We start from the raw sequence: 22,427 nt of genomic DNA, 5'->3' as shown, positions 1-22,427 counted from the left end.
ACTTTCAGTTTAAAAAACTTGTTTTTTTATTTAATTTCTGATCGTTTTTTAGTTAATGCAGCTTTTATTTGCATAAAAATTTTACTTTTCTTTTGCTAAATGGATGTCTTTACAAATTAACTTACGTAACTAACTTCTATATTCGTATATTTTTCTTCTGGCAAAAAATACAAAGTTGCAGATTTTTGCAGATATGAGCTTGAAACCTATGTAATAGGGTTTTCTGATACGCTGAATCTGACGGTGTGATTTTCATTAAAATTCTTTCACTTGTAGGGGATGTTTCCCCCTCTTTAAAAAATCGAGTAAATTTTCTCAGGCTCGTAGCCTTTGATGAGTAATACTAAACTTAATAAAATTTATATATTTAGGATCAGCATTATAAACACATTCTTTTGATACATTTATTGACATCAAAATTTCGTTTTTAAAAGTTTCGATTACTATTCAGCCGTATCGCTTGTTTTTTATTGTTTTTTTTTATTACGTATATGTTATTACGTATATGAAGGGGTTCTCCCCTTAGTCAATACCACGCTCTTTACGTTGAAAGTTAAAAAAAAATTTGATTCACAAACCCCTGAATCACAAAGGCCGTTTAATTAGAATAGATAGCTCTTTTGAAAGCACTAAAAAAAACTGTAGCGTAAAGAGCGAGGTATTGACTTGGGGGAGAACCCCCTCACATACGTTATAATTTCTGTTCGTTTTAAGTTCTAATATTCCTTCTTACATTTCAGTTGAAAAAACTTTTTTTTTTATTTAACTTCTGATCGTTTCTTAAATAATGCTTGGAAATCCGGCGCCCCCTTCATAGAAATGTCCCTTACCCCAAAGAAACATCCTCCACGGAAATATTATCCAGAGTAATCCCCTCCTCTAGCCCCCCCCCCTCCAGAAAAATCCTTCCTGAAAATGGTTGTATACTTCCCAATAACCAATAAATAATGCTGGCAAGTCCGGCGCCCCCTTCATGGCAATTTCCCTTCCCCCATGAAAACTTCCTTCATGGAAAGATCCTTCCCTCTGGCGCCCGACCCTCTCCTGCCCCCACCGCCCCGAAAAAATCTCCTCTGAAAAAGTCTGTATACTTCCCAATAACCAATACTATATGTTAACATTGAGTAAAGTTCATAACTTTCAGCCACCCCCCTGGGGACTTTGGGGGATCAAGTCATCCTAAAAGACATTTTTATCATATTTTAGACCATGCTGAACAAAATGGTTATCTCAAAATTTTGATCAGGTGACTTTGGGAAAAAAATGAGTGTGGGAGGGGGCCTAGTTGCCCTCCATTTTTTTGGTCACTTAAAAAGGGCACTAGAACTTTTAGTTTCCGTTCCAATGAGCCCTCCCTCGATATTCTAGGACCACTGGGTCGATACGATCCCCCCTGGGAAAAAAAACAACAAACAAACAAACAAATAAACACGCATCCGTGATCTTTCTTCTGGCAAAAAATGCAAAATTCCACATTTTTTTAGAAAGGAGCTTGATACCTCTACAGTAGGCTTATTGGATACGCTGCATAGGATAGTTTTATTTTCATTAAGGTTCTATAACTTTTTGGGGGTCTTTCCCCCTTTTTTCGAAAATCAGCCAAATTTTCTCAGGTGCGTAACTTTTGATGGGTAGCACTAAACTTGATGAAAGTTATATATTTGAAATCAGCATTGAAATCTGATTCTTTTGATATATCTATTGGTATCAAAAACCCGTTTTCTAGAGTTTCGGTTACCATTGAGCCGGGTCGCTCCTTACTTACAGTTCGTTACCATGAACTGTTTGAAAATCTGTACAACATATCCAAAGTCCCCAAAAATCCCCTTGGCGGAACAGGGTAAAAAACAGTGGGAAAGGGGGAAAAATTCAGGGGCAGATTTATTGTGCGCTCGAATTTCACGTCTGCTCTTTTTTTGTGCAGAGAACACAAAAAAAGAAAGTTATATTGTTTTATCGCTGGACTTAGCTCAATTTCCCCCTTAAGCGGGGAAGGGAAAAACAGTATCCTCGAGAGTTGTGCGATATGAATGGTCAAAATGTTGCCCCCCAAGCATGGGCGTAGGGAGGGGGGCGGGGGGGGGGGGGCATCTGCCCCCACTAGACCTTCAAATTTACATTAGATATGGCTGAAAAAGCAGATGGTTTGGAAAAAGCAGTTGATAAAACTCCATCACACTATCGATTGCCTCCCCCCCCTAGACAATATGCTGCCTAATGCTGCCTACACCCATGCCTCCAAGGTTTTTTTACTCGATGATTTCAAAAAAAAATATGGTATTAGATTCTTATTTTACTTTTCTGCAGTGTTTACACCGTAGGGGAGACAATGCATCGGGCCTTCGGAGTACGTGGGCAGATTTACTTCGACTATGTAATAGAAGTATAAGACAAAAAATGAAACAAATCAGGTAACTTCGGTAATCAAAGCAAAATATAATTACGGTTTTGATTGAACTAAAAAGGATAAGATTAAGGATTTGCACTAAACATCGTTTTCTTCATCGTTATTAAATAAAAAAAACAAGTTTTTTAAACTGAAAGTAAGGAGCGACATTAAAACTTAAAACGAACAGAAATTATTCCGTATATGAAAGGGGCTGTCCCCTCCTCAACGCCTCGCTCTTTACGCTAAAGTTTTTTATTGTTTTAAAAAATAAAGTTGTGAGACAGAGTCAAACTTTAGCGTAAAGAGCGAGGCGTTGAGGAGGGGACAGCCCCTTTCATATACGGAATAATTTCTGTTCGTTTTAAGTTTTAATGTCGCTCCTTACTTTCAGTTTAAAAAACTTGTTTTTTTTATTTAATTTCTGATCGTTTTTTAGTTAATGCAGCTTTTATTTGCATAAAAATTTTACTTTTCTTTTGCTAAATGGATGTCTTTACAAATTAACTTACGTAACAAACTTCTATATTCGTATATTTTTCTTCTGGCAAAAAATACAAAGTTGAAGATTTTTGCAGATATGAGCTTGAAACCTATGAAATAGGTTTTTCTGATAGGCTGAATCTGACGGTGTGATTTTCATTAGAATTCTCTCACTTGTAGGGATGTTTCCCCCTCTTTAAAAAATCGAGTAAATTTTCTCAGGCTCGTAGCCTTTGATGAGTAATACTAAACTTAATAAAATTTATATATTTAGGATCAGCATTATAAACACATACTTTTGATACATTTATTGACATCAAAATTTCGTTTTTAAAAGTTTCGATTACTATTGAGCCGTATCGCTAGTTTTTTTTATTGTTTTCTTTATTACGTATATGTTATTACTTATATGAAGGGGTTATCCCCTCAGTCAATACCACTCTCTTTAAGTTAAAAGTTAAAAAAAAATTTGATTCAGAAACCCCAGAATCACAAAGGCCGTTTAATTAGAATAGAGAGCTCTTTTGAAAGTACTAAAAAAAAACTGTAGCGTAAAGAGCGAGGTACTGACTAGGGGGAGAACCCCCTCACATGCGTTATAATTTCTGTTCGTTTTAAGTTCTAATATTCCTTCTTACATTTCAGTTGAAAAAACTTGTTTTTTTTTATTTAATTTCTGATCGTTTCTTAAATAATGCTTGGAAATCCGGCGCCCCCTTCATAGAAATGTCCCTGACCCCAAAGAAACATCCTCCACGAAAATATTCTCCAGATTAACCCCCTCCTCTAGCCCCCCCCCCTCCAGAAAAAATCCTTCCTGAAAATGGTTGTATACTTCCCAATAACCAATAAATAATGCTGGCAAGTCGGGCGCCCCCTTCATGGCAATTTCCCTTCCCCCATGAAAACTTCCTTCATGAACAGATCCTCCAACATAACCACCGACCCACCCTTACGTGACGGCGTCCGTCACGTAATCGCCAACCCCAGTCTTTCGGGTCGACTTCTGACGCAGTATTATGCCATTCCATTACCTGATAGAAGAATGAAATAATAAATGAAATTTATATAAGAATGAAATTTCACAGCTGACGAAGTTGGTGGAAGTCTCTCTGGGTTCACAAAAGCTGATGTCTTTGAGCTGTTTAGTTTCTTAATAAAAACCCTGTACCTAGCTTTGCTGTGACCCTCCCCTTTCTTACGCTTTTAGAAACACAGCAAAATATTTCCACCGGCTTGCTGGTCTTCGTCCTTCATAGAGCGCGGATTAAGGAATACTTCACAATTATTCCTAAATTTTTCCCGGCTTTTCAGGAATGGCAGGACAGCCTGCTTTCCTATCCCAAACAAACGGGACGTCGTATGGCAACCAAGAAAAGCGGGGTCAACAAGAATAGAGTGACAAACCTGTTCCAGTGATCTTTTGATAAAGTTGATGCGCCAGTATTTAGTTGACAGAGCTCTTGATTTCGTACTGGTTTCGAAGTAGAGATCCCTGGCTTCTAGAGGCGGGTGATGGAGGAGAAGGATCAATAAATCAATTTCTTTTCCGACTACAGCGGTTACCCCTTCCTTGGCCATGTTAACACCTGTTAATGCAATCACAACGTCCACATCTCTCTCTGCATGAAGGACAGTGACGCCGGCTTGGACAAGCTTCTTACCAATAGCTGGAATAATGTTCTGCTTATTGTTGGGATTCCGCAAGAAGTCCTTATTTTTTCTTTTCAGATTCATACTCAGTGTGAAATCGACGGTCGGACACTGGATACCTTTCGTTCGTCTAAGCTGGGTGACATCTTTGGTAGTCGGACCTGAAGTGTAACCATCAAAGACAATGGAAGCATTTGAATACTTCGGTGTCACAAATGAAACGTAACTATGGCAAATCTGTTGGAAAGTGTTTCCTGTTTTCCATAGAATATGCTGGAGCGGCCACCCGCCATCGATCACGTAATTTCCGGCTCTTTTGATAGGACGTTCACAGGTTCCGCCTTTGCTAATTTCCAAATAGCTTTCACTAGCTACGCTTTATCTGCCTGTCGTGGCAGGCTTGACGATTCGAAAAGGGCAGTAGGATAGCTGGAGAGTTCGAATCTGAGAGTTTCTTCCATATCCCCTCTGGCTGTAGTTGCCGCTGCCGCAACACGTTGGAACAGAAGACTTGCGTCAATTTGTATGTCTTCACTGTCAGCTTCGGAAGTGTTGCCTTGATAGGCTATTGTAGTCACTTTGCTTTTGCGCTTGAAGATGTAGCGATCGGCATCGGCGTCGTCCATTGACTTCAGAATTTCTTTTCCTATCACCTTTGCTGCACCCGCGTTGACAACCCTTGCTGCCGTCATGCCATTCGATATATTGCGCAATTGAGTGCAGTTGTTGCACGGATAGGACTGCGTAAAAAAACTACTAAAGCCTTAACGTCCTTTCCATCCGAGCTGGGCTGGTCTTGCGGAAACGTGCTGGCCAGATGACACGTACTGTGCCTGCATAAGCTCATTAATTTCAGCTCACACTGGCATTGACATTGTCCAGGCCAACCTTTGCGTCTCACTCATTTCATTTCCTCTCGTGAGTCCCATGCTTGTTTTCAGTGACCTCATCAGTACTTGCTGAATTACTAAGTTGGGAGAGAGCCCAGCCCAAAATCTATCGCTTCTTTGAATGACAAACATCCCATCCGCGACGTCTTTATACAGCTTCTGGTTTCTTCGTTTCAGCTCTTTCATTTGCTGAAGAAATATTCTCACCGATTTCGTATACAGGTTGTGGCCTGCAGCTGCAAAGTAAGGGAGCATCTCAGAGAATGCCTGAAGATACTTCACCCAGTTTTCGGTCCGTTCTGTCCTGATGGCCTTCTTAAGCCCTCCAAATATTTCTGAATACTGGAGTCATATTTTTGCAGTCCTGTTGCTTTGCAGCGTGTCTTGAAACTCTATCATCCGCGTTTGGATTCGACGCACTACGTATGCGTTGGATGCGTCTTCAAGGGTTACTACCCCAATCAGTAGAGCTATACATATTGCCGAAGCTTTTGTAAAGTCTTGATGACCTGCACGTATGTCATCTGTGCAGTCGAAACAATAGGATTTGTAAATCTGAATGATCTGCAATGCTGAATCTCTATACTAGTGTGCTCTCATGGCTCATGAAATAGCCGTACCGCTAAGAATATGCTTAGTAGTGTTACCGGCACGTATGAATTCGAGCACTTACTTTATTCCTGTTTCCATTATCAAGTGCCCTATCGCTCCAAGAAAGCTCGTACGGCAATGAAGACCACCGATCATTGGACCTGCTGCCTTGGAAGGACTATTAGCAGGCTCAGCATTGATGATGTTCACTGCTTTCATGTGTAAAGGTTGGTCAAAAGTCACAACTGGTACCATCACGTGCTGGCGTGCTTTAATGGAGATAAACGTAAGGTCGTGTATACACAAGAAAGATCGGAAGCACTATAGTCGATCATAGGCAGAAAAAAATCGACGAAGAGCCTTTGTATGATCCATGGTGAATTGCTTGCATAAATCCACTCCACCGGACCCGTTTCATGTCATGTATCCGGTTTGCATGACATGGTAGGTTAACGCCATCGATCTTGTCATCGAAGGTGACGGTCGGAATGAGTTTGTACACAAGACTGTTCTCCTTTTGGCTTGTGATGTAGAAGAAGAAAGGCACTTGTCCAACCTGCTGGAGTACTTCAAGGTTTACAACTACTCTTGGGGTTATGATTGGGAATTTGGGTAGCCCTGGTGTGGGAGCAACTAGCATGCCTATCCCATGGAAAGTACCTTTTCCATCGATAGTGCAAATGTTGTGGTCGACACTGTCATCAATGAACTTCGTGAAAGTTTTAGAAGTCATCCCTGGAAATTCTGTAACGTGAGTTACTGCGGCAGAACGCTCGAATCGAAGCACTTCAAAGTAAGAAGTAGAAAAACCTAGCCTATTCAGATGGTTGATGAGAGAACGCAAACCAGATTGCTGGTGTAGCTGGACTCCAAGGTATACATATAAAGGAGCAAGCAAAGATTGGGGACGACAAGCCTGCATTATTGCTTGACCGATTGAACCAACCAATAGGTAGTGAATCTTCAGCAAACAGGAAAAGAGAAGCACCAGCGAATAGGATATTAAACTCTCGTCAAATCGGTCATAGAGGGTTTTAAAACCGAGTTGTTAGACCTTTGTCTCCTCTCCGAATTCTGTAGAGCCGTCTGACTATATTTTTCCTTTAGAAGATATCTTGATTTCCCCCTCTTTTTCCCTAGTAACTGGAAAACGAGGGGAAAGGCTAATGACAGATCAATCAAAGTAATATATTCATTCTTCTCGCACTGGGAAATCCCAGAAAACAAGTCTTTTAGACTGTTGTACAGGATCTCTATTTACCCGCTCTTTTTCCCTGTAAGTGGGGAAACGGGGGAACGACTTATTACACAGCAATAAAAAAACGCATATTCGATCTTTTTGGACCTAAGAGCGTCAGGATTGTCATTCTCAGCATCCAAAACTACCGGTCGTAGATTTTCGAGTATCCCTGTGGATTTTCCCCTTTCCCACGAGGGGCACCTTGCAACACCCGTCATCAACATTTTAAGCGTCTTCTAGCGTTTGAACACCCTAAATGGATATATTTTCTATTGCTATTATTTTCCAACAATTCCCAGCTCTGTGCCACACTATTACGGGTCCTCTGCCACTCTCTGACACCCCCGCCGTCACCCCTATGACATTTGCCGGATATTTTCCTGCGAAAAATCACCCATTAATCCATAGGTTCGTGTTTTCAGAACCCAACCAACCCATCGCAATACACCATCTCAATTCCCATCCTGTGTCACACTATTACTGGTCCCCCGACACTCTCTGACGCCCCTTGTCTTCATCCCTATTACATTTTCCAGATATTTTCCTGCTAAAAATCACACATAAAATCCATAGGTTCATGTTTGTGCAACCCGAACAACCGACCGTAATACACCATCTCAATTCCCATCCCGTGTCACATTATCACTGGCCCCCTTGCCCTCTCTGACACCCCCATCCCCATTTCCCAGACATTTTCCAGGTATTTTCCAGGTTAAAATCACATATTGAATCCATTGGTTCATGTTTTCACAACCCAACCCTCCGTAATACCATGTCAATCCACGCCACCGTGCCACACTATTAGTACACTGTTACATCCCTATGATACAAATTATCATTCCTAAGACATTCTCCCGATATTCTAAAGTAAAAAATCACGAATTAAATCCATTGATTCACGTTTTTCACAACCCCACCCTCAATGATACACCATGTCGATTCACACAACCGTACCACACTATTACTTATCCTCTGGCACTCTCTGATACCCCTTCGTCTTCCCTAGGACATTTTCAACCTTTTCATACCGAAAATAACCATGTGAATCTAAATTAAACACTATATTTTTTGTGGAAAAGTGGTACTCGACATTTCATTGCTAGAACGTGATACTCCATGCAATTCACGCCACAGTGCAATGATTTGCCTGCCTCTCTGACACCTCCTTCATCAGCCCCAAGACAGTTTTCAGACATTTTTTGTTAAAAATTATACTTCATCCCACTGAATCAAGTTTTCGCAAGTCAAGCTTATCGTAATAACCTTTAAAACACTTCACACCACCGTGGCATTAAACACCTCCCCCTCCATCATCCACGTGGCACCACCCCTCATCACCCCCTAGGACGTTTTCAACCTTTTCCCACCCAAAATAAGTTCATGAACCTAAGTTAAACACTGTTTTTACTTGAACAGCGGAACGCAGCATTTCAATACTATGGTGTGATACTCCATGCAATTCACGCCACAGTGCCATTATTTGACTGCCCCTCTGAAACCTCCTTCGTCACCCCAAGACATTTTTCAGACATTTTCTGTTAAAAATTATACTTCATCCCATTGACTCAAGTTCTCGCAAGCCAAGCTTATCATAATAACCTCCAAACCACCGTGGCATTATACACCTAACCCTCCATCATCCACGTGGCACCACCCCTCACCCCCTAGGACATTTTCAACCTTTTCCCACCGAAAATAAGCTCATGAATCTAAATTAAACAGTGTTTTTACTTGAAAAGCGGAACTCGGCATTTCATTACCAGAATGTGATACTCCAAGCAATTCATGCCACAATTCCACAATATTACTGCTCTGTGGCACCCTCTGACCATAAAACTTTTTCTGTCAGAAGTAACACGTTTTTCTTAACACTATGATTATTTTCCCTAGAAGTAACAAGTTTTTCCTTAATGCTAGCAAAGTTTTACTTAATACTAATAATTTTTTCTTAGAAGTAGCAGCTTTTCCCATAATACTAACAAAATTTTACTTAATACTATCAAATTTCTGTTGGAAGTAACAGGTTTTTTTCTTATCAGTAAGAATTTTTTTCTAATAACAGCAAAATTTCCATCAAAGATAACAAATGTCTCTTAGAAGTAACAATTTTCTGTTTGCGCTAACAAGTTTTCTGTTAGAGGTAGCAAGTTTTTCTCAACACTAACAAATTTTTTCATAGAAGTAACACTTTTTTTCCTTAATACTAACAAAGTTTTACTTAATGCTAACAATTTTTTCTTAGAAGTAACAACTTTTTCCTTAATACTAACACAGTTTTACTTAACACTATCAAGTTTCTCATGGAAGTAACATGTTTTTCTTAATAGTAAGAATTTTGTCTAATAGCACCAAGTTTTCCGTCAAAGATAACAAATTTCTCTTAGAAGTAAAAATTTTCTGTTTACGCTAACAAGTTTTCAGTTATAAGTAGCAGTTTTTCTTAACACTAACAAATTTTTTCTTAGAAGTAACAAGTTTTTCGTTCATATTAACAAAGTTTTACTTAATACTAACAATTTTTTCTTAAGAGTAACAACTTTTTCCTCAATATTAACAAAGTTTTCCTTAATACTTTCAAATTTCTCTTGGGAGTAAAAGGCTTTTCTTAATAGTAACAATTTTTTTCTAATAGCAGCATGTTTTCCATCAAAGATAGCAAATTTCTCTTAGAAGTAACAATTTTCTATTTATGCTAACAAGTTTTCTGTTAGAAGTAGCAAGTTTTTCGTAACACTAACAAGTTTTTTCTTAGAAGTAACAACTTTGACTTAAATTTAGGTTTACTTAATGTTATCAAATTTCTCTTTGAAGTAGCGGGGTTTTCTTAATAGTAAGAATTTTGTTTTAATAGCGGTAAGTTTTCCGTCAAATATAAAAAGTTTCTCTGAGAAGTAACAATTTTCGGGGCTACACTAACAAGTTTTCTGTTAGAAAACTTGTTAGTGTAAACAGAAACAGCTCATGGAAAGCATGTTGAGCATCATACCTCTGCTATGATCAAATATATTACAATGTTAACAAATTTGCAAAAATGCATCTTAAATAGCTTGAAAAGAGTCCCGTTATTGTTTAAAGCCCTACTCAAGTCCTTTGAATCTGTTTTCGAAAACCCAGTGTCAAAGAAAATTAGACTCAAACAAAGCAACAAAAAAATTTCTTCTTTCTTACCACATTTAAGACAAGTCTAGGGAGCTGGGAGCCAAGGGGTCTTGTAGTTACACAGATTCCTGTGTACCACTTGAGTTTCAGAGTCAAGGTGAGGTGGGAAACACTTGTCCTGCTGTACAAAGATGAAGAAAGTAACGATCAATCGAGATTCCTCTTAAGCAGAAAACACTATAAAAATAAAGGAATAGTACCATCATGTTCCCAATACAATATTCTTTCCAAATATTGTTTCCTCTACCATAGCATTTGCCACCCACTCCCCTTTGTTGATACAATGAGTCATTTATAAGAGGACATAGACAAAAATGATGCATTTGCTAAGAAAGCTGAAAGCCAAAATTGTCCTAGGCTAAGTTATGGATAACGGGTAAACGGGGGGGGGGCAAAATAGGTTGATCTGGTAAACTTGCATTAGGAGTTGCATTAATTATACTACTTTAGAATACGTTAGGGGGCGCCCCATCGCCCCCTGGATCCGCCACTGCATCAGTGCCATCTACCAAAAACATATTAATAGCCAAATACTGATAAATTAGGTTAGGTTAGATTAGTTAGATGGCACTTGGGTGTTTGTGGATAAACAATTATCAAGACTTAGAGAATAGACGCAAATACTAAAAAATGTGATAGAAAAACTAGAAATACAAAGAAAATAGTGACAATAAAGGTTCTCCCCCCACAAAATATGTTAACTAGGATTATTCTGCTTATCATGAAGTAAGAAGTGTTTTCTTAACATGTTTACTTATGTAGTGGACTAACCCAGCACTTACCACCAAGAAATTAATTGAAGAATACATTTTTCTTTCTAACTAAATTATATGAAAAAGGAAAAATTTACCTATGCTATATTTTACAATAGCCCAGGAAACAACAAACACTTATATTTTATAACAGCCAATATCTCTCAAGCAGCAAAGGCAAGAGTGGCACTGGGGTAAAGGTACTGACGATTTGACAGTGCAATTTTGGAACCCCTGTCAAAATTTTCCTTCAAAATGCAATAACTCTGCCTGGAATAACTCTGCTGAAACATTGGCACAATATCCTGTACACCCAGATAAGAAAAGAACATTTAACTCAGTCAGTTTCCTGTTTTCGACAAGAAAGGAGCTACTGACATTTTTTCAGGTAAGCAATGTTCAAACTGCTGTTACTTGGGTACTTATTGCAAAAAAAAATAGTTGGGATTAGCACTAATGCATCAAGATACATCTGATTTTATCTGAATTCTCGTCAGATTAGCTTTTTCTTGATAAAATTAAAATGGCAACAAATATTACATTGTCAAAACTAGGTTCTAACTGTTGAAAATTCTTGTTTAATGTAGTGGAATACCAGGAGCACTAAAAATGTTCCTTTAGCCAAATTCAAACATAGATAATGGCTTCTATAAATTGATTTATATCCTTTGCAAATATCTTGTACGCCTAGTAACCTTGTCAAAATTTTTGAAACACAGCAACAGACCCTGTCAAAATATAGGTGACTTTGTCAAAATTTCACTGAAAATGTAAAACAAATGAGAAACAATTGGTGTCAAAATCCCAGGGTCCACTGACGAAAATATAGCTGTCAAATTTATGGGTGCCCGCTACTTCCAAAAATTGCAGAGGTTCACACGGATGTCATTGTTCCCTTTCCTTAGCACTTATCAATGAAACTAAATAAAAATTCACAAATTTGGGTTGGAAGTTGAACTGCAGCTTGACAAATACTCTGCCATTTTATTTGGTGACAAAAAAAGCGAGGTGCCATAGTTTGTTGGTAGGATTCTAGACTTTCTTGACAAAGGACAGTCCAAAATAAAAATTTTCAAGTGCGTTAAAATCACAGATCACACTTTGAAATGGTCAAATGTTGAAGACATTTACACTGTCAACAATGAACAAATCTTTCCTGGACCATTAAAACTGACAAGAAGTGGGCCATTCCAGATAATGCTTGGAGATGCTATTCCTGTGGCATATATGCAAAACTTAGAAAAAAGAAGATTTATGGGATCTAGGTCACAATATCACACTCTTAATGATTAACCAATTTTGTTATACTAAAAACTACATATTTGAAACGATTTTGTTAGTTTTATTACTTCTACTTTTTTAAGTGTTTTATACTTTTATGTATTAGGTGAAGTTGAATGAAAACAAAGAAACAAGAATATACATCAACAGGTTTTGCCCACAGGTATTCCCCAAGTATTTTGACATGTGTGAAATACATTAGGTTCTGCCCACAGGTATTCACCAAGTATTTCAACACATATTGAATTGGTTTCTGACTTGCATCAAAATCAAGTAGCTTTAATCTTGTGTCAAATTTGTTTGTGAAAATCCTCTAATTTTGGAAAATCCAGAGTTTAGTCAGATGTAGATAAAGTGTAGATGGAGTCAGATAAAACTTCAAACTTCTCATCAAACAATTAGATTCCTAGATGTTTTTCCAACATACTGAAACCATTTTCAAACCAAAAGTTTTTAAATTAGGACTTCTGGAGTAGTATTTAGGCTAGGCTATAAATGGGGAGGGATGTACAGTGAAGCAATGTGCCTATAAGAATTATATGAGTAAGATCATTACAATAACTTTTGGTAAAATTCTAGTTTAGCTACTTTTTTCTATCTTAGAAAGGTGTTAGGTTTGGGAACTGAAACTTTCAGGGATGTATCTACAGAATAAAGTATGTCCTGGGAAGGTATTTTGAAGTATCTACCTTAACTCCTTTTCCCTCTAGAGGGCAGTGACCTTTGATGACCTTTAAAAATTTTAGTTTTATAAAGGTGAAACCTTGCCAAATCAATATTCTGCTTAAATGAAGCACAACAAAACTGTTTTCACCTCCACAACTTTGCTCAATCCTAATTTAAGACTTAGAGGCTTCAAAACTCTCTATATACAGGTTCAGGTTTATTTATTTTCAAATAAATATATAGATAACATACTTAGTATATCAATATCTGGCAGAGAGACATGCTTGTTTTGCACAGATAAAACAACTAAAGTAATAAATAACGGAATATATGGATGATTACTTAAAATAAGAAAAAAAAGTCATAATAATAATTACTCATCACACAACAGCAGACATTCCACCTGACAATAAACAAACAAACCAAAATTAAATTCCTTCAACCAGCAATGGGACAACAAGAGAAAAATGAAGACCCAAAAACAAAACAAAACATCCAATTAATAATAATAATAAATAAATCAGTAGAATAAATAATAACTATCCAAAAGGAATGACTTCAACTTATTTTTTGAAATTCCTAATGACAAATCAAACCCAAAATCAGACTTTTATTAGCTCCATGCAGCAACGATACTATTTCTTAGAGAAAAACGGGACCTCTCTGTAATTATCAATGGCTGGTGTAGTTTGCATGTATTGCAAGTTAGGTACAAAGATGGCACAGCAATTGTAAACAGATCAAAAGAAAAGAAATAGCTAGGCAGTGTCAGAAGATTGTGCTTAACTTTGAATAATAACAAGTTAAAAGTAACTGCCAGGTCAACAGGAAGAATATTCAATAACAAATATAAGCTCTTTGTAGAGGACTTGCTTTGAAGATATGCTGGGGAAGGAAGAAAGCTTTTTAAAATACGAAGCACCTTATTTTGTTGTCTTTGGAGTGTAATAAAATGTGATATGAAAGTATTCGAGTAAATAAGTGGACAGTAATTTAGGTAAGAATGAACAAGTGCAAAAAAAATACAATTTAGAAAAAAACCTAGTGATATGGTTTAAAATTCTACTCAAATAACAGAAATTGCATTTAAGAACTAAAACCAGAGACAAAGAAACTGATGACTGAAAATTGAAGTAAAATGTAGTTCTGTCAAAATTTCAATAGGTGTAGACCTGTCAAATAGGCAAATTTCTACAACTTAAAAATTGGAAGAAGGTTAACATAGAAGCTTGGCAATATTTTCCTAGAGTATATTTTTAGCCCTGAATTCATTACTGAAAGTTACATTTTCCTAACCTAACCCCTTTCCAAGATAGCAAAAAGTAGCTACAGTAGAATTTTACTGTGAAACCTTGCAAAATAGATCTTCTGCTTGAATAAAGTACAACAAAATTGTTTTCAGCTTCACAACTTTGCTCAATTCCAATTAATAAGGTTTTAAAGACATGCAAAACATTTCCTGAATTTTGAAAAAAAAAATGATATGGCTTAAAATTCTACTCAAATAACTGTAATTGCATTTTCAGAACTAAAGCCAGAGAAAAAGAAACTGATAACTGAAAATTAAGGTAAAATATTGTTTTGTCAAAATTTCAATAGACCTGTCATGCAGGCAAATTTCAGGACCCTCTAGAGGGAGAAGGAGTGGAGGTTGGTACTTGAAAATACCTTCCCGGGACATACTTTACCCTGTAGATCCATTTGTGAAAGTTTCATTTTCCTAACCTAGCCCCTTTCCAAGATAGCCAAAAGTAGCTAAAGTAGAATTTTACTGGTTTCACTTTATAACACACAGATTTTTAAAGGTCATCAAAGGTCAGGACCCTCTAGAGGGAGAACAAGAGGAGGTAGATAGACTAGTTCAAAATAGCTTCCCAGGGGGACTCCACCCTTTGACTATTAGAAAAAATTACTTTAGCCTATAAGCTTATATAGAATGGTGCTATCCAATCTCCTTATAATTAAAAACATTTTAGTCATCTAGTTGGAAAACTTGGCTCATCTGTATAGGAAAAATCTATATTTGCCAACTAGTTGACAATAAATGTTGCTCCAGCAAAACTTTCATTTTCGAACTAGTTGACTAATAACTTCTCCCCAGCAAAACTTAATTTTTAAAATTAGTTGACCAATAACTTCTCCCCAGCAAAACTTAATTTTGCCAACTAGCTGGATACAAACACTGTCCCAGAAAACAATTTATTTTCCAACTAGTAACTTCTCTCCTATCAGGAATTTCCCATTTCCTTTAAATCTTTCTTTATGACATTCTACCAGCCCAGACAAGGACAACCTGCTTTCCCTTTAGCCCTAGACAGTTGGCCAAAAAGGCAAATGTTTGGCAATTTGTCATCCTTCATCTGCAGAATGTTCCCTAGCCATCTTAACCTTTCTTTCATTATAGCCCTAGATAACAGGATTGAACCATATTTTTTGTACAGCCTACTGTTTGAAATATGGTGTGTCAGTCAGGTACCCAGAACAATCTGTAGACAATTTCTATAAAAAAACATCTAGCAAATTGTCATCCACTTTTTGGAATTTTCTTTTAGTTTTGTAAATATTGATGGGATCATCAGGGGGGAGGGTTGCTTTGTTGTCAGGATAACAACTAATATATTGAAAAAGAGCATGAAATAAGAACATTATTGTTTTTACTTTATTAGTCTACCATGTTTTTGAGAAGTGCTGCTAAATTGAAATTTTACCATTATTTGGAAGTTTGACTAATTTACCCTTCTATTTTTAGAGATGTTTGCACTCACAGTTTCAAGTAGCCCAGCCTCTTATGTCTTGGTTTTTTCTACAATTAGCCATGTCTTGATGCCTACTGCAAAATACTTGATTTTCAATTCAGGTGTTGTTGGAAACAAACATTGCCCCAGAAAACAATTCATTTTTGAACTAGTTGACTAGTAACTTCTCCCCATCAAAACTTTATTTTTCCAACTAGTTGACTAATAACTTCTCCCCTGCAACACTTAATTTTGCCAACTAGTTGACTAATAACTTCTCCCCAGCAACACTTAAATTTGCCAACTAGTTGACAATAAATGTTGCTCCAGCAAAACTTTCCTTTTCCAACTAGTTGACTAATAAGTTCTCCCCAGCAACACTTAAATTTGCCAACTAGTTGACCATAAATGTTGCCCTAGCAAAACTTTCATTCTCCAACTAGTTGACTAATAACCTCTCCCCAGCAAAACTGAATTTTTCCAACTAGTTGACTAATAACTTCTCTCTAGCAAAACTTAATCATTGGCAATTTGTCATCCTTCATCTGCAGAATGTGCCCTAGCCATCTCAACCTTTCTTTCACTATAGCCCTAGAAAGCAGGGTTGAACCACATTTTTTGTACTGCCTACTGTTTGAAATATGGTCAGTGAGCTGGGTACCCAGAACAATCTGTAGGCAATTTCTATGGAAAACATCTAGCAAATTGTCATCCACTTTTTGGAATTTTATTTTAGTTTTGTAGGCTATATATTGATGGGATCATCAGGGAGGGAGGGTTGCTTTGTTGTCAGGATAACATTGGAAAATGAATTGTTTTCTGGCGCAATGTTTGTTTCCAGCTAGTTGGCAAATTTAAGTGATGCTGGGGAGAAGTTATTAGTCAACTAGTTGGACAATAAATTGTTTTCTGGGGCAATGTTTGTTCCCAGCTAATTGGCAAAATTAAGTATTGCTGGGGATAAGTTATTAGTCAACAAGTTAGAAAATGAATTGTTTTCTGCAACAATGTTTGTTTCCAGCTAGTTGGCAAAATTAAGTTTTGCTGGGGATAAGTTATTAGTCAACAAGTTGGAAAATGAATTGTTTTCTGGGACAATGTTTCTTTCCAGCTAGTTGGCATAATTAAGTGTTGCTGGGGAGAAGTTATTAGTTGACTTGTTGGAAAATAAAAGTTTTGCTGGGGAAATGCTTCTTGTGAACTAGTTGGCAAATATATATTTCTCCTATAGAGATGGGCAAAATTTTCCAACTAGCTGGCAAAAATATTTTTAATGATAAGGAGATTGGATAGTACCATTTTATATAAGCTTATAAACTAATTTTTTCCAATAGTCAAAGAGTGGATATCCCTTCCCAGGATGGATATCTACTCTTTGACTATTGGAAAAAATTAGTTTATAAGCTCATATAGAATGGTACAATCCAATCTCCTTGTAATTAAAAACATTTTAGTCATCTAGTTGGAAAATTTGGCACATCTGTATAGGAAAAATTTAAATTTGCCAATTAGTTGACAATAAATGTTGCCCCAGCAAAACTTTCATTTTCCAACTAGTTGACTAATAACTTTTCCCCAGCAGCACTTAAATTTGCCAACTAGTTGACAATAAATGTTGCCCCAGAAAAACTTTCCTTCTCCAACTAGTTGATTAATAACTTCTCCCCAGCAAAACTTAATTTTTCCAACTAGTTGACTAATAACTTCTCCACAGCAACACTTAAATTTGCCAACTAGTTGAAAATAAATGTTGCCCCAGCAAAACATTCCTTTTCCAACTAGTTGACTAATAACTTCTCCCCATCAAAACTTGATTTTTTCAACTAGTTGACTAATAACTTCTCCCTAGCAAAACTTAATTTTGCCAACTAGCTGGAAAGAAACATTGCCCCAGAAAACAATTCATTTTCCAACTAGTTGACTAATATTAGTTAGAATTTATTCTGAATCGTAGTATGTTAATATTATAGGGTTCTTTCAAATTTAATTATCACTATTGTTACTATTGTGTTACAACTTCTGACTCTCTTCCTGTCTCCCTCTTAATGGGAGATTTATTTTGAGTTATATATTAAGCTTTGAAGCCAGGGATTTTTTGTTTTAATTCCCAGAATAATTAGTCTTTACCTTCTCTCAAAAGTGAGATTAAATTTGTCAAAGCTTGGAGTATAATTCCTCCTGTCCGTATAAAGAAAACGGATGCACATTTGAAGTTTTGTTCATTTTTTTCTTACATTTGCAGGACATAAATTGTGTATGTTCCTTTATTTATCTGTCTTTGTTTCTTATCTGGAGGACTATTTCTGTTTCATTTTTAGAATTCTTAATTAATTTTCCCATCTAGTTGACTATTATCTTCTCCCCGGTAACATTTAAATTTTCCAGCTAGTTGACAATAAATTTTGCCCTAGCAAAACTTTCATTTTCCAACTAGTTTACTAGTAATTTCTCTCAAGCAAAACATAGTTTTTCCAACTAGTTGACTAATAACTTCTCCCTAGCAAAACTTAATTTTGCCAACTAGCTGGAAAGAAACATTGCTCCAGAAAACAATTCATTTTCCAACTAGTTGACTAGTAACTTCTCCCCAACAAAACTTTATTTTTCCAACCAGTTGACTAATAACTTCTCCCCAGCAACACTTAATTTTGCCAACTAGCTGGAAACAAACATTTTCCCAGAAAACAAAATATTTTTGAAATAGTTGACTAGCAACTTTTCCCCAGCAATACTTTTTTTTAGCCAACTAGCTAGAAACAAACTTAACCTATAAACACTTTTGTTAGCCATCTATTTGCCAAGTAACTTCTCCTCAGAATAATTTCTTAGCTAACAAAGTGACATAAAGAGAAAACAAAAAACATACTATTCCCAGTCCAATAAAAATTGGCAGTATATGATTTTAACAAATGCACTACAACTAAGGTAAATCAAACAAACTGAATTCAGGAGTAAATAGTCTTTAAGCCACAGAACTAAAAGTCTTCTCCTTCTATAAGTGTGCTTTCGAATATGTAGATATACTTATTTGTAGATATACTTAAGTAGATATACTTAATTGTAGATATATATATATATATATATATATATATATATATATATATATATATATATATATATATATATATATATAATATATATATATATATATATATATATATATATATATATATATATATATATATATATATACATATATATATATATATACATATATATATATATATATATATATATATATATATATATATATATAATATATATATATATATATATATATATATATATATATATATATATATATATATATATATATATATATATATATATATATATATATATATATATATATATATATATATATATATATATATATATATATATATATATATATATATTTATATGTGTGTGTATATGTATATATACTATATATATATATATATATATATATATATATATATATATATATATATATATATATATATATATATATATATATATATATATATATATATATATATATATATATATATATATATATATATATATATATATATATATATATATATATATATATATATATATATATATATATATATATATATATATATATATATATTCACTTATAAAAGGAGAAGACTTTTAGTTCTGTGGCTTAAAGACTATTTACTCCTGAATTCAGTTTGTTTGATTTACCTAAGCTGTAGTGCCTTTTTTTAAAAGCACATACTGCCAATTTTCATTGGACTGGGAATAGTATGTTTTTTGTTTTCTCTTTATGTCATGTTGTTAGCTAAGAAATTATTATGAGGAAAAGTTACTTGCCAAATAGATGGCTAACAAAAGTGTTTATAGGGTAAGTTTGTTTCTAGCTAGTTGGATAAAGAAAGTATTGCTGGGGAAAAGTTGCTAGTCAACTAGTTTGAAAATAAATTGTTTTCTGGGGCAATGTTTGTTTCCAGCTAGTTGGCAAAATTAAGTGTTGCTGGGGAGAAGTTATCAGTCAACTAGTTGGAAAAATAAAGTTTTGCTGGGGAGAATTTACTGGTCAACTAGTTTGAATATGAATTGTTTTCCGGGGCAATATTTTTTTTCCAGCTAGTTGGCAAAAATAACTTTTGCTGGGGAGAAGTTATTTGTCAACTAGCTGGAAAAATTAAGTTTTGCTGGGGAAAAGTTATTAGTCAACTAGTTGGAAAAGGAAAGTTTTGATGGGGCAACATTTATTGTCAACTAGTTTGCAAATTTAACTGTTGCTGGGGAGAAGTTATTAATCAACTAGTTGGGAAAATTAATTAGAAATTCTAAAAATGAGACAAAAATATTCCTCCAGAAAAGAAACAAAGAGAAATAAATGAAGGAACATACACAATTTATGTCCAATAAATTCAAGATAGAAATGAACAAAACTTCAAACATACATCCGTTTTCTTTAAACAGACAGGAGGAATAATCCTCCAAGCTTGGACAAATTCAATCTCACTTTTTGGACCAGATATAAGACTAATTATCCTGGGAATCAAAACAAAAAATCCATGGCTTCAAAGCCCAATATATGACTCAAAATAAATCTCCCATTAAGAGGGAGACAGAGAGAGAGAAGGAAGTTGTAGCACAATAGTGATAATTAAATTTGAAAGAACCCTATAATATTAACATATTATATGCTATTCAGAATAAATTCTAACTATTATTAGTCAACTAGGCTAGTTGGAAAATGAATTGTTTTCTGGAGCAATGTTTCTTTCCAGCTAGTTGGCAAAATTAAGTATTGCTGGGGAAAAGTTATTAGTCAACTAGTCGGAAAAATTAAGTTTGGCTGGGGAGAAGTTATTAGTCAACTAGTTGGAAAAGGAAAGTTTTTCTGGGGCAACATTTATTGTCAACTAGGCTAGTTGGCAAATTCAAGTGTTGCTGGGGAGAAGTTATTAGTCAACTAGTTGGAAAAATTAAGTTTTTCTGGGGTGAAGTTATTAGTCAACTAGTTGGCAAATTTAGATTAGGCCCTATTCCTATACAGATGGGCCAAATTTTCTAACTAGATGACTAAAATATTTTCAATTATAAGGAGATTGGATAGTACCATTCTATAGAAGCTTATAAACTAATTTTTTCCAATAGTCAAAGGGTGGAGTCCCTCCCAGGACATACTTTAGTTTGTAGACCAATCCCTGAAAGTTTCATTTTCATAACCTAACCCCTTTCCAAGACAGCCAAAAGTAGCTAAAGTAGAATTTTACCGTAAATACGAAAGAAAGTAGCCTAGCATCCACAGAGTGATGTGTTTAAGGGAGACTAGGCTTAGCTGATATTAATAGCCTAACTACAGCAATAAATCAGTAAAAAAGATGTCTTTTACCAGCTGAAATTTCTAATAAATGATAAAAATTTTCATCATTTAGACGCCCTCACATTTCCCAAAATGAACTGGAATATTAACTTCTGAAGAAAAAAAAGGTTGACATAAATCACGTTACGAGAATTTAAAGTTTGAATTGTGAGAAACAGTGTTTTCACTTTAAAAATTTTAAAACCCTGTCCCATCGGCGAAAAATCCTGAAAATTCTTGTCAGCAGAACCGAAAAATCCTTATATTTTTCCTGGCGGGAAATAGCTAGAACCCTGTATAGCCATGTCGATTTGTCAGAGAAATTTGCAATTTCTGTTCATATTTTTACACATAAGTTATGCTGAAAGTCAGAAAAAGGAATAAGATCTAAAGTACACATGTCAGTCTTGAAAAAAAAGTAGTCTATCTTCAGTTGTACTGGTCCCCCTTTTCGGGTGTATTTTTTGTAGCTAAATTTGATTTTTAATTTTTCCCTTTCTGCAGTTTAGATAAAATTTAAGGTAGTTTTAAATATTCTTGTTCCTTTTATTTTTGTAACCGAACTGCGAGGAAGAACGAAATCTTACAGTCTTTGACTGAATGGATCGTCGAATTCATCTTTGGTAGGGTTCCTTCTGTACGTATAATGAAAATCAGAAAATCGCAACAACCTCTAACTGCCTCAGACGTTGTGTTTAAAAATTTTTACTTTTCCGAACTTCATACAAAAAAGACCAAAGGATTGTCGGATAAATAAAACATATCAAATATGAGAGGACCTTTAGAAAAAACAAAAAAACAAGAGACTTGAAGAAAACCGGCTCAGACACATCAGCACTTCAAGACTGCACCAAGGATAAAATAAATCACCAAGATGAAATCTCATACTAATCGCCACATGCCACATCTCCTGAGAGTTTTCGCTGTGCAAGAATGGAGGATAGGATGGCGATGGGCTCTTCACCGTGACTAGTATTTTTGGAGCCAATTCTGAGTTGAGATTTCCATCTGAGTTTACTTTAGCTATCGACTGCAGTCTGAGACTAATTTATTCAATCACATTCGTCAACTGTAGCGTTTGATTCCACATTTTTGTTTTATCAAGAAGTGTCTATCCAAGCGCAACGGACTTGAGTTCTTTTCAGCACGTCTCATGCCAATTTTGACTGTAAAATGGCTCTTAGCGTAGCAGTTTTCAGCTTGTTGCGCTTTTCTGTTTTCACGGTCTTCACGACGCTGAAAAATCTTTCAACAATAACGTT

The 22,427-nt window shown here is 35.5% G+C and overlaps 1 protein-coding gene across 2 annotated transcripts in view; it reads right to left on the bottom strand.

The window, feature by feature from the left end:
* Positions 1 to 21,315, bottom strand: part of tw (Protein O-mannosyl-transferase 2) — a 218,122-nt gene extending 196,807 nt beyond the window's left edge. Inside the window, exon 1 of one of the 2 annotated variants that reach the window (XM_089092578.1) lies at positions 21,196 to 21,315. The gene's annotated coding sequence lies outside the window, so the exon portion shown is untranslated. Of the gene's footprint in view, positions 1 to 10,411; positions 10,540 to 21,195 lie in introns of those variants that run through there. The other variant, XM_089092577.1, reaches the window with a different exon arrangement.
* Between the last annotated feature and the right edge of the window lie 1,112 nt (positions 21,316 to 22,427).

Source organism: Artemia sp. Qi Xiang Cuo, chromosome 7 (assembly GCF_049724085.1).
Source record: "Artemia sp. Qi Xiang Cuo chromosome 7, ASM4972408v1, whole genome shotgun sequence".
In the NCBI taxonomy this organism is placed as follows: domain Eukaryota; kingdom Metazoa; phylum Arthropoda; class Branchiopoda; order Anostraca; family Artemiidae; genus Artemia; species Artemia sp. Qi Xiang Cuo.
Note: the sequence above shows the minus strand (reverse complement) of the source record. Positions and strands in the feature narration are given on the sequence as shown.